The sequence below is a fragment of the Erpetoichthys calabaricus genome, chromosome 15, assembly GCF_900747795.2.
Source record: "Erpetoichthys calabaricus chromosome 15, fErpCal1.3, whole genome shotgun sequence".
NCBI classification, from domain to species: domain Eukaryota; kingdom Metazoa; phylum Chordata; class Cladistia; order Polypteriformes; family Polypteridae; genus Erpetoichthys; species Erpetoichthys calabaricus.
In genome coordinates, this window is record NC_041408.2 from 37,859,436 (window position 1) to 37,872,503 (window position 13,068).

General features: G+C 40.2%; 1 protein-coding gene across 2 annotated transcripts in view; it reads right to left on the reverse strand.

The window, feature by feature from the left end:
* Window positions 1–13,068, reverse strand: part of ints9 (integrator complex subunit 9) — a 315,943-nt gene that overhangs the window by 196,828 nt on the left and 106,047 nt on the right. The window lies entirely within an intron of this gene.

Genomic DNA, 13,068 nt, shown 5'->3' on the forward strand with positions numbered 1-13,068 from the left:
AGTAAATGACTTGCGGGTAAATGCAGACAGAGGCCATTTATCTGTTCTCATCCTCTTAGATCTGAGTGCCGCATTTGACACCATTGATCATAATATTCTTAAGAATCGCCTTAGTCAATGGGTGGGCCTCTCTGGCAGTGTCTTAAATTGGTTTGAATCCTACCTGGCAGGGAGAAAATTCTTTGTTAGTTGTGGTAATTATAACTCAAAGACACATGATATTCTATATGGTGTTCCACAAGGCTCTATCCTGGGTCCACTGCTCTTCTCAATCTACATGCTTCCATTAGGTCAGATTATCTCAGGGCACAACGTGAGCTACCACAGCTATGCTGATGACACACAGCTGTATTTATCAATAGCACCTGATGACCACAAATCTCTTGATTCGCTAACGCAATGTCTAACTTGTATCTCAGAATGGATGAATAGTAACTTTCTCAAATTAAATAAAGAAAAAAACGAAATCTTAGTGATTGGCAATAATGGATACAATGAGGCTATTAGAAATAAACTCGATGCATTAGGATTAAAAGTCAAATCGGAGGTAAAAAGCTTAGGGGTAACCGTTGATTGTAATCTGAATTTTAAATCGCATATTAATCAGATCACTAGGACAGCATTTTTTCACCTAAGAAACATAGCAAAAGTTAGACCTCTTATATCATCGAAAGATGCAGAGAAATTAGTTCATGCGTTTGTTTTCAGTCGGCTAGATTACTGTAACGCACTCCTCTCAGGACTACCCAAAAAAGACATCAATCGTTTGCAACTAGTGCAGAATGCAGCTGCTAGAATCCTTACCAGGAAAAGAAAATCCGAACACATTTCTCCAGTTTTGATGTCACTACACTGGTTACCTGTGTCATTCAGAATTGACTTTAAAATTCTGCTTATGGTTTATAAAGCTTTAAATAATCTCGCCCCGGCTTATATATCGGAATGTCGGACACCTTATATTCCAAATCGTAACCTTAGATCCTCAACTGAGTGTCTCCTTAGAATTCCAAGAGCAAAACTTAAAAGAAGTGGTGAGGCGGCCTTCTGCTGTTATGCACCTAAAATCTGGAATAGCCTGCCAGTAGGAATTCGCCAGGCTAATACAGTGGAGCACTTTAAAAAACTGCTGAAAACACATTACTTTAACATGGCCTTCTCATAACTTCACTGTAATTTAATCCTGATACTCTGTATATCCAATTCATTATAATAACTATTCATTCAAAATCTGTACTAACCCCTACTCTCTCTTCTGTTTCCTTTTCCGGTGTCCTGTTGGTGGTGGCGTGCGCCACCACCATCTACCCAAAGCACCATGATGTTCCAACAATGATGGATGGATTAAAAGCCAGAAGTCTGTACAACCATCAGCATCAAGTGACTCCGTGAAAAACCTGAACTACAAAGAGGACTATTTCATTTATGTTAGGTAGAATGCCCAGAGGGGACTGGGTGGTCTCGTGGCCTGGAACCCCTACAGATTTTATTTTTTTCTCCAGCCTTCTGGAGTTTTTTTTTGTTTTTTCTGTCCACCCTGGCCATCGGACCTTACTCCTTTCTATGTTAACTAATGTTGTCTTATTTTAATTTCTTATTTTGTCTTTTATTTTTCTTCTCTTCATTATGTAAAGCACTTTGAGCTACTTTTTGTATGAAAATGTGCTATATAAATAAATGTTGTTGTTGTATGGTGGCTTTGGACATGTTATGCCGTGTGATAGGTAAGTGCTCCTGCAAAGATTTATTAATTTCTGTGATAACCAGAAGCAGATATTCAAGGGCTGAGCCAGGGTATAACCCATGTATAAAATTCAGCCCCTGCTTGACATTGGAACCAACATATAAACAATTTTATTAGCCTGGTCATAATTTGTCTGTGGATGAATTAATGATGGGCAGCACGGTGGCGCAGTGGTAGTGCTGCTGCCTCGCAGTAAGGAGACCTGGATTCGCTTCCCAGGTCCTCCCTGTGTGGAATTTGCATGTTCTCCTCTTGTCAAGTGGGTTTCCTCCCACAGTCCAAAGACTTGCAGGTTAGGTGTACTGGCGATCCTAAACTGTCCCTAGTGTGTGTGCGTGTGTGCCCTGCGGTTGGCTGGCAGGGATTTGTTCCTGCCTTGCAGCCTATGCTGGCTCGGATTGGCTCCAGCAGACCCCCGTGACACTGTGTTAGGATATAACGGATTGGGAAGTGACTGACTGACTGAATTAATGATAAAATACAAGGGACACCTTTTTTCCACCAGTATATGCCAGACAAGCCCACAAAGTATGCCATAATGGATTTTATACTGGCAGAAGCAAACACTGGTTTCTGCCTGAAAATAATCACATATACAGGAAAGTACTCCTTTTAAAGAGTGCCACTTGACAATTTAGGTTGTGCTGGAGCTACTTAAGGGCTATGAACTTTTGGGTCAGGTTGTTTACATGGACAATTTCTATACATCACCTGAATTGTTCATGGAGCTACAGAGCAGGGGAATTGAAGCTTGTAGCACAGTGAGAGTGAACAGGAGATACAATGTCTTCACATTTGAAGCCAGACATGCTGAACATGAAAAGAGGAGACAATCCTGTTTTCATGCGGGCAGAAAACTTGGTGGCAGTTCCATGGCACGATGTCAAATGGGTGAGTTGTCTCTCTACAGTACACACCAACAAAAGATGTGAGAAAGTTATTCATCAAAAGGGAAACCCAGAAGGTAGGAGGCTGGACAAGCCAGTTGCACTGGAAGAGTATAACTGTAAAATGCCCGGAGCTGATCAACTGTAAGTCCATAAGTCCACCAAGTGGTACTACACCATGTACCATTGCATGCCTGAAATTGTACTCACAAATGGCTATATATTTTTCAAGCAGGCAAACAGTGACAGCACCATGACTGCGGGAGATTTCCGCAGGAAGGTGGTCGACAACTTGCTGGAAGAGTATGTTGCATTACCTTTGGGAAAGAAAGGAAGGCCATCAAAAAGAGCAGTGCCATGCAGGCTGACTGGGCGCCACATACGAGGACAAAAAACACAAATCTGACAGTGTTGTGTGCAGTAACAGACAATTGAAAAGGAGGCACCAATGCAACACATATTGTAAGCAGTGTAATGTGGCAATACATGCAATTTGCTGCTTTGAGTGTTATTATACACTGTAGGATTTTTCTGTGTAAGATGTATATGATATTCATGTGTAATCATATAGTATGCAGGCTCATACAACATGCAAGACAGTTTCATTTGTCAAAAATATTTTTTTGTTGATTTGATGTGTTACACCATTGCCTTGTGTCCTTTTTTTAAAGAAGTGAGTTTTTGGAAAACTATTCAGCATTGGGAGAAAAGAAACAGCCCTTAAAGAGTAAGGGCATCAGTAAGGGTCACCCCAAGGAACCTGAAGCTGCTAACCTACTCCACAGCTTCTCCTTCGATGTAAATGTGATGATGCTCCCTCACCCGCTTGCAGAAATCCATGATCAGCTCCTTAGTTTTGCTAACACTGAGGTTGAGGTTGTTGTCTTAGCACCATTCTGCCAGGAGTCTGACCACCTCTCTGTAGGCTGTCTTGCCAGCTTGTCAGACTGATTACAGTGGTGCTGTCAGCAAACTTGAGGATGGTGTTAGAGCTATACTTAGCCATGTAGTCATAGGTGAAGAGAGAGTAAAAGCAAGGGACTTGGCACACTGCCTTGTGGGGTGCCAATGTTTATAATGTTGGTGAATGAGGTTTTTCCACCAATATGCTAAGGTCTGCCAGTGAGAAAGTCCAGGACCCAATTGTACAGTGAAGAGCTGAGCACCAGATCCAGGAGTTTAGCGATGAGCTGGGATGGGATGGCAGTGTTAAATGCAGATATGTAGCCCACAAACAGCAGTCTGGCATAACAGTTCTTGTTCTCTGGGTGAGGCAGAGTAGTGTGAAGTGCAATGGAAATGGCATCCTCAAAAAACCTGTTACAATGGTAGGCAAACTGGAGGGGGTCTAAACTGACAGGGATTATGTTCTAAACGTGTTCCAGCACCAGCACTTCATTGCTATGGGAGTAAGTGCTACCGGGTGGTAATCATTAAGGCAGTTTATTTTTCTTTGGTACAGGGATGATGGCTGTGTGCTTGAAGTAGGTGGGGACAGATGAAACTTTCAAAGATGTGTTAAAAATCTCCATGAAGACAGCAGCTAGCTGGTCGAAGCATGTTTTTAAAACATGATCTGAAACTCCGTCCGGGACAGCTGCTTTGTGGAGAAAATCCTCTTCATGTCATACTCAGAGATCCTCAGGCTGGAGTCTTGCAGTGCTGTGGGAAATCGCACAGGTCTGTCTGAGTTAGTGAGCTTGAAGCGGGCAAAAAACACATTCAGTTTGTCAGGGAGTGAAGTTGCGGTAGCTGTAGCTACGCGGGTCCAGGGTTTGTAATGTGTAATACTGTGGATGCCATGCCGCATTCGACAAGCGTCTACTATGCTGTTAAAATGAGAGTCCAGTTTGTGGGTGTACTGGCGCTTGCATGTTTATTGACTTTCCAGAAATCATACCTGCTCTTTTTATATGCTGCACTCATGGATTTACTGGTTGACTATTGCACACATCTACGGCTTCTGGTTGGGAAATACACATACAGACTTTGTGGGCATGCAGTCATCCACACATTTCCTGATGAAGCCTGTGACGACTGCGGCATACTCATCCAGGTTATCGGTGGACTCTTTGAACACATCCCAATCCACAGATTCAAAGCAGTCCTTAAGTTTCTCTACTGCTACCGGGATCCAACAGTGCACCTCTCACAGGGCCGCTCCACATGCTTTAGCTGCTGCTTATAAACAGGGAGGAGTGGCACAGAGTGGTCATCCGATTGTCCAAAGTTTGCGAAACGTGTCTTTGTGTGCGGTGTAGTAGTGGTCTAGTGTGTTAACACCTATGGTGGGATAGAAGGTGTGTTGGTAGTATGTGGTGTAAACAGACCTGAAATTTGCTTTGTTGAAATCCCCAGCAATGATAACCAGTCCCTCAGGGTGTGTGTTTTCATAGTCCGTAATGAGGCTGTACAATTTCTTAACACTAGAATTACCAGAGCCAACGAAAAAACAAATAAATCCGGCCCACCTTAAATCCCTTCACACCTCTCCATCAGCGTCTTTTGTCTTGTAAATGTGTCAATAAGCCCAAGCAGGAAGCAGCCTGCTATACCATCACAATGCCGCAGAACGGGCAAGAAGTTCTCCCAGTTCCAGCCTTCATTATCTGGGAGTGAGCTACCTAGAATTATATAGAGTAAATAATTTCATGTGTGTTCTGTGTCTACAACAATCTATGTAAACACATTGTTAAAACAGAAACATTTATGTTTTAGTAATAAATGACAAAATGTAGACATGAATTGTATAATGTGTGAAGGCTGATGGCCAAATATCAAATAAACACTTCACAAAAGGTGCAAGTACAATATGACACCTTCCGCGGTGAATCGGTAAGAACTGCTGACTTATAATCCAGAGGTCGTCAGTTCGAAACCAGCTCCTCCACAAATTCACAGTTTTGAATTCGAACAGCATCAGATCGGGTGTGAATTTATACTGGCATTGTTAGTTACAGTCAGATCATGGGGGGCGAGGGAGAGCGTGAACGAGACTGAGAGAATAAAACTGAAAAAAAAGCTAACTTTTACAAATACCATAAATTTACAGCTGCTCTGACGCTGTTCGTTTTCAAATAATATTGCATTAGTGCGACAATGTTTTGTGATTGGTACTATTCAGGTCATAAAATGATTTTTTCAAAATGTCACATATATTTGTCTTTTTCTTTTTTGCCCGGTGCTGCATTGACATCATGCACCAGAAGGCATGAGCTTATTCAGTGCGAGCAGGAGCACGCAGGTGGCCAGTTGCTAGTGCTATAATACGATTGACTTGGTTGTGATCAGCACATGTACTGTACAAGGCATGCACGGGGGCCACTGACAAAAGAGGAGTGTTCATGGATCACCTTGCAGAGGAACTTCGTCGTTGATTCTTACAAGAAAAGGCGGTGGATAAAGCAAAAGAGGATGCAATATTGAAAAGCTTCTGTTCCAAGACCGCCACTCCCCCAGCCCCTTCAGTGTAATAGGAACCACAGCACAGAGAGAAGTGTGTACATTGCAACAGGTACAAATGTCGTAAATGCAGGAAGGATGGTCCTTGGGTTTAAGGGAACTGTTCACATTTGAATCTGATGATTACATATAGTGTGGAACCAACCTCTCTGTACTATTCTTTCCTCTGCATGTCCTCTAGAGTACAAAAGAAACACCACCATGCATCAAAATGTGGAGATTGGGCAAGATCGGAAAAAAAAAAAACAAAACGCAGTCATTGATTACAACCGCAAGAAGGCATGCGAATGAATATGAATAATATTGCATCCGTGCCACAATGTTTTCCGAAATGTACTATACAGGTCATAAAATTAGTTATTCCAAATATATATACCTATGTTTCTGTTTTTTGTCAGTGCAGCTTCAACATCATGGACCATAAGGTGCGTACTAATTGAGCGTGAGCAGGAACACTCAATAAAACTGAAATAAAAAAATTCAAGTGACAGTGATGTATCGTGATCGTGACTGAGAGAAGTAAAAAAAAAAACGCTAACTTTTACAAGTACTATAAATTTACACTGGCTGTTACAGACACAAATCAAATGTATGTTTTTATTGTATAATATTAACAATGTAAGATTACTCAAAACAGTAAATTTGCGGGGTAACTTGTTTCGAACTGATGACCTCTGGAATGTAAGTTAGCAGTTCTTACCGTTTCACCACAGTAGCTGTCGCATTGTACCGGCACCTTTTGTGAAAGTGTTTATTTGATATTTGGCCATCAGCCTTCACACATTATACAGTTCATGTCTACATTTTTGTAATTTATTTCTAAAACATAAAAACATGTTTGTTTTAACGATGTGTTTACATAGATTGTTGTAGACAGAGAACACACATCAAATTATTTCCCCTTACAACTCTAGGTAGCTCACTCCCAGATAATGAAGGCTGGAACTGGTAGAACTTCTTGCCCATTCTGCGGCGGTGGGAGGATGGTATAGCAGGCTGCTTGCTACTTGGGCTTATCGACACATTTACAAGACAAGACACTAACGGAGAGGTGCGAAGGGATTTAAGGTGGGCTGGATTTACGAGTTTTTTCGTAGGCTCTGGTAATTCTAGTGTTAAGTGCGAAGCTGATGTTAGCTTGCAGGGGTGTTATAATAAGTTTGTTATAATATTAAGTTTAATGTCACTGTCTCTGTGCAGACATTTCAAATCTGTTTTTCTTTTCTTTGTACATACATAGCTGAGCCAGATTTAGTACAAAGGGGCTCAGCATTTAGAATTGCTGGGCCAAGCATAGGACAAGATAGACAAAGACAGATGGAGGAATGTATAGTCAGCCTAAAGACAGATGTATACCATTTTGTCCTCTGTTATCAGTCAGCACAAAATCTTTCCTTGTTTGGAAATGGACTATTTACCGACGTGGGGGCCTGCACGTGGAGGAACCAGTATAAAAGACTTGGACATCAGCCAAACACTTTGAAGCCGATGGACGGATGGGTGATAATGTCATCCATCCTGAAAATCCTTTCAGCGCAGTGACGAAAATGACAAACTATACACAAAGTGTTGTCATGTCTTCCTCGTCTGTAATGCTGTGTAAATTGTCAGTAAAGAAAGCTAAGTTATTTTCTCTTATGTGATTTTTACCGCCGTATCAGTATGGGAGGGATATCGCCTTTAATATCAAATCTAAATAGTTTTCGGTTACTTAAAATGCCGCAATTAAAAAAAGAACTTATTCCAACTAGAGAGCTATATCGCCCCTTAAAGGAAACAAATATGGCATAGTCGGCAGGATTGTGGCTAAATTAATAACCGTATCATATTTATAACGTAATATATACATATATATGTGTGTGTATATATATATATATATATATATATATATATATATATATATATATATATATATACAGTAATCCCTCGCTATATCGCGCTTTGCCTTTCGCGGCTTCACTCCATCGCGGATTTTATATGTAAGCATATTTAAATATATATCGCAGATTTTTTGCTGGTTCGTGGATTTCTGCGGACAATGGATCTTTTAATTTCTGGTACATGCTTCCTCAGTTGGTTTGCCCAGTTGATTTCATACAAGGGACGCTATTGGCAGATGGCTGAGAAGCTACCCAACACTTTTCTCCCTCTCTGTCTTGCGCTGAGTTTCTCTGATCCTGACGTAGGGGGATCGAGCAGGGGGGCTGTTCGCAAACCTAGACGATACGGACGCTCGTCTAAAAATGCTGAAAGATTATCTTCACGTTGCTACCTTCTGTGCAAGCTGCATTCTGAAGGACATGCTGCACGGTGCTTCGCATACTTCAAAGCTCAAAGGGCACGTATTGATTTTTGACTTTGTTTTTATCTGTCTCTCTCTCTCCCTGCTCCTGACGGAGGGGGTGTGAGCTGCCGCCTTCAACAGCTTTGTGCCGCGGTGGTTCGCATACTTAAAAGCCAAACAGCGTATTGATTTGTTTGCTTTTCTTTACCTCTCTGACATCTGCTCCTGACGCAAACTCCTTTGAACAGGAAGATATGTTTGCATTCTTTTAATTGTGAGACGGAACTGTCATCTCTGTCTTGTAATGGAGCACAGTTTAAACTTTTGAAAAAGAGACAAATGTTTGTTTGCAGTGTTTGAATAACGTTCCTGTCTCTCTACAACCTCCTGTGTTTCTGCGCAAATCTGTGACCCAAGCATGACAATATAAAAATAACCATATAAACATATGGTTTCTACTTCGCGGATTTTCTTATTTCGCGGGTGGCTCTGGAACGCAACCCCCGCGATGGAGGAGGGATTACTGTGTATATATATATATATATATATATATATATATATATATATATATATATATATATATATATATACACTAGGGGGCTTCGCCCCCTGCTCGCTTCGCTCGCCAACCCCTGTGTTTGGTTTTCCGGATACACACTTAAGATTTTTTTTTCTTTGAATTGTTGCTATTTCATTAGTTTCACTTTTATTTCAGAACTTCTGTAAAAACAATATTTGTAATCTTGCGAGTCCCAATAGGCTGAATCTTTTTAATGAGGTCAGGATAGGTTTCTCTGTTTGGAATTTCAGCACAGACAAAACGATCTACATCATCAGCAGTTAATTTTTTTTTACAAAGTAAAAAAGTAAGTAGAGTTCTGCATTGGACTCCTGTCTGTAAAGTTGTGCTATTTTCCTCTCACAGTTCCAAAAGTACATGGGGTTACCAAGGTGATACCCCAGCTTTTGTCTAGGTTTTTGTACAAGGGCTAGACAGAACGTTTTTGACTCCTGGGGTAAATGTAGCTTTTTAAATAAGCAGATAGATTAACATATATACATGAACAAAGTAACCAATAAATGCATGTGCGGTAAACTCCATTTTGAAATTCTCAAGATTCTTTATTTGTCACATGCATAGTTATACAGGACAACATGCAGTGAAATGCATCCTGATCCGCTTATCAAAAACTGTACAAAGTTAGAAGAATATCAGTTAGATTAACAAAAAGTCATACATAGAAAGGTAACAGTATACAGTAATCCCTCGCTATATCGCGCTTCGACTTTTGCGGCTTCACTCTTTCACGGATTTTATATGTAAGCATATTTAAATATATATCGCGGATTTTTTGCTGGTTCATGGATTTCTGCGGACAATGGGTCTTTTAATTTTTGTACATATGCTTCCTCAGTTGGTTTGCCCTGTTGATTTCATACAAGGGACGCTATTGGCAGATGGCTGAGAAGCTACCCAACTTACTTTTCTCTCTCTCTTGCTCTGACATTCTCTGCTCCTGATGGAGGGGGTGTGGGCAGGGGGGCTGTTCGCACACCTAGACGATATGGACGCTCGTCTAAAAATGCTGAAAGATTATCTTCACGTTGCTCCCTTCTGTGCAGCTGCTTCGTGAAGTGACATGCTGCACGGTGCTTCGCACACTTAAAAGCTTGAAGGGCACGTATTGATTTTTGATTGTTTGTTTTTCTCTCTCTCTCTGACATTCTCTGCTCCTGACGGAGGGGGTGTGAGATGCTGCCTTCATTGCAACTGCTTTGTGCCGCGGTGCTTTGCATACTTAAAAGCCAAACAGCCCTATTGATTTGTTTGCTTTTCTCTCTCTCTCTCTCTGACATTCTCTGCTCCTGATGCGCACTCCTTTGAAGAGGAAGACATGTTTGCATTCTTTTAATTGTGAGATGGAACTGTTATCTCTGTCTTGTCATGGAGCACAGCTTAAACTTTTGAAAAACAGACAAATGTTTGTTTGCAGTGTTTGAATAAAGTTCCTTTCTCTCTACAACTTCCTGTGTTTCTGTGCAAATCTATGACCCAAGCATGACAATATAAAAATAACCATATAAACATATGGTTTCTACTTCGCGGATTTTCACCTTTCGCGGGGGGTTCTGGAACGCAACCCCCGTGATCGAGGAGGGATTACTGTAGTAGAACATGATAAATAAGTACAATTATGTGAATAAAGTAGAATTAACTGTTACGGTGCAATAGTGTAGTAATTATTGTGCAAAGCCAAAGTTAAACTGGTGCATAGTTAAATGAGGCAGTTTGTTTGTTTGTGCTACTCCGATCTTTACTTTCTTTTTTTATATTTTCTAATTTTCCTACTTTTATGTCCTTTAACTTTCTCCACGTGTATAGCGCCAACGGTTTTTTTTTTTTTTTTTTTTGAGCCTTTCTAATTTCACTGATTTCATAGTCTCTAACCTGCTCTGCATGTGTTTAGCATTTAATTATTTTAAGTTTAATTACTTTCCTTATTTTCTGAATTTGCACCTCAATTATTCTTTTTTGCTCTTTTTTCTGTCCAACGCATTTGAGTCTCTTTTCTCCGCGTTACTTTCTTCTTGGCTTAGATGTCGCCATTTAATTTATAATGTACCTTATATGCTTTCTATGCGCTGAGAGCCCTGGATCTGTGTGTGCTGAAATCCTTCACAAGACTGAATATTTTGCTGCCTATTGTCCTATTTGATAGATTGTAAGTAGGGCGTGTCTTTGGTCTCGCGGGTAGACAGAATGACTTCGTCCGTTCATTGGTAATTCCATTAAATGCCATCCGCTTTCCATTGCACTAACGTATCGAGTATCTAAATATGCTTGAACTTTGTCCTGTGCTTGTTCTTTCGATAAAGTTACGCGTACTCTATCGTGTCCTTTATGAATGTACTTGTAGATGTACTTAATACTCATCACTGATGCACAACACTCGACATTAATATGACAGTCGAATCTTTTTAGTAAATACGGGTTATATGGTACAATCATTGAATTATTGATCATCACAATTTTTTCATATTTCTTTCCATGATAAGTGTGTTTTTCGTGACGATTATCTCTTCGGCGATAGTCTGGAAAGCCAGCTATAGTCATATCTGTTGTCTTGAACGAAAGCTTTTGGAAATTTTTTTAAACACTTTTTTTCTTTCGAGTCCCAACATGCTGAATCTTTTAAATGAGGCCCGTGAGACATGTGTTTAATGACTTTGTACCATAATTCAGGATAGCTTTCTCTGTTTGGAATTTCAGCACAGACAAAACGGTCAACATCATCAGCAGTTAATAATTTTTTTTGTAAAGTAACCAATAAACGCATGTGAGGTAAACCCCGTTTTTGAAATTCGATCGTGTAAATGTATGCTCGGATTTTCCCAAATACCGTTTCGAGTTCTTTCAATAAAATTAATACTTTCTGATAGAACAATCTACTTACGAACGTTGGAATATCTTGTGCCGATGTAGCTGGTGGCATTTTTTTCAGGAATCTCCAGATTTCTGGCCATTGTGGATTGCACATCATTGTAATAAATAACTCTGGCCATTTGCACTAATGTAATCTTTAGTTTCTTTGTTCTGACACTTTATTTTTTTTTCTGTTTTCATATTCTGTATCTTGCTCTGCATGTGTTTCGCGCCTCCATTTTTTTTTTTTGCGTCTTTTGAATTCCACTGTTTTCATTATCTCTCACCTGATCTGTGTGTTTTTTGCCCCCTTGTTTTTTAACATGTTTATGACGTTTTACTTTTTTTTTGTACCCATTTTTTTTCTCTCCATCGCTTTTGGGTCTCTTTTCTCCACGCTTTTCTTACTTCTTTGTTTAATCGTCGACGTTTCATTTCTACCCTATTCATTTCTACCGTATTGACCTTATACACTTTATATGCACTGAGAGCCCTGGAGCTGTGTGCGCTGCATGACTGCCTTTACACTACTGATTTGTTTTTTTTGATATTGCTTGTAAGTAGGGTGTGTCTTGCAAGACTCTCGTTCTATGTTCCCGTGAGACGCACCATGGCAGGTCTCTTTCGTCTTGCGGGTCTTTAAATTATCTTCCGAGAGGATCACGTATCGTAGACTATCAGGACAGGATTTCTTTTTATAATATATATATATATATATATATATATATATATATATATATATAATATGCATCTGATAATGATGGCATGGAAGGTCTCGGTCAGATATTGAGTATATCGGGATGGTCATGCGCATTGTCATGGACTCCCATGACCGAGTTATACTGCCTTTAAATACCTGGCCCTAACTGGCATGGGGACATTAATTAATCCAGAAACAGTACAGGAGGCGGGCTTGTAACATAGGCCACAGTGCATTGGGCAATAATAAAAAAAAAAAAAAAAAACAGATAGGTGCTGGTAAATTGTAGCAGTTTCTGCTAATTACATTATGCGGGTTGGACTTAAAAGTCGAAAGCATAATTACAAAATGTGGGAATAAAAGACAAAACTAAACCAGTCAAAATAAATTGTATAACAACAGTTTTAAACTTAGACACGAGACTGGTTGTCCAGAATAAAGTAAAACGGCACCCGAGTGGACAACACAGATTAATCAGCAGCTGTACGAAACTCCAAAACCTGCCAGAGAAGTAAATGCCGTGTTGGGGAACACTGTTATTAAAATAAATTACATCGTTAGCCATTAGGA